Raw genomic sequence first — 249 nt, 5'->3', positions numbered from 1 at the left:
GGCTTTTACCTCTTAAAATGCAAAAAGCATTGGTTATCATATTTTTCATGAATAGTTTCATTCAATATTTTAATCACATCTGATAATGTTATAATTTTTAAAAATGAAATGAAAAGTATATGTTTTTCTTGCAATATTCATTCTAAACAAGTGAATGCCACTGAAAAGTTAAAATTTTTCATCTACGTCACGGGAATTTTGAATGTTAGCGGTTACGATTTTGCAGCGTCGGTTCGTTAACTTGCTAAG

This window comes from Argiope bruennichi, chromosome 2, assembly GCF_947563725.1.
Source record: "Argiope bruennichi chromosome 2, qqArgBrue1.1, whole genome shotgun sequence".
NCBI lineage: Eukaryota > Metazoa > Arthropoda > Arachnida > Araneae > Araneidae > Argiope > Argiope bruennichi.
Note: the sequence above shows the minus strand (reverse complement) of the source record.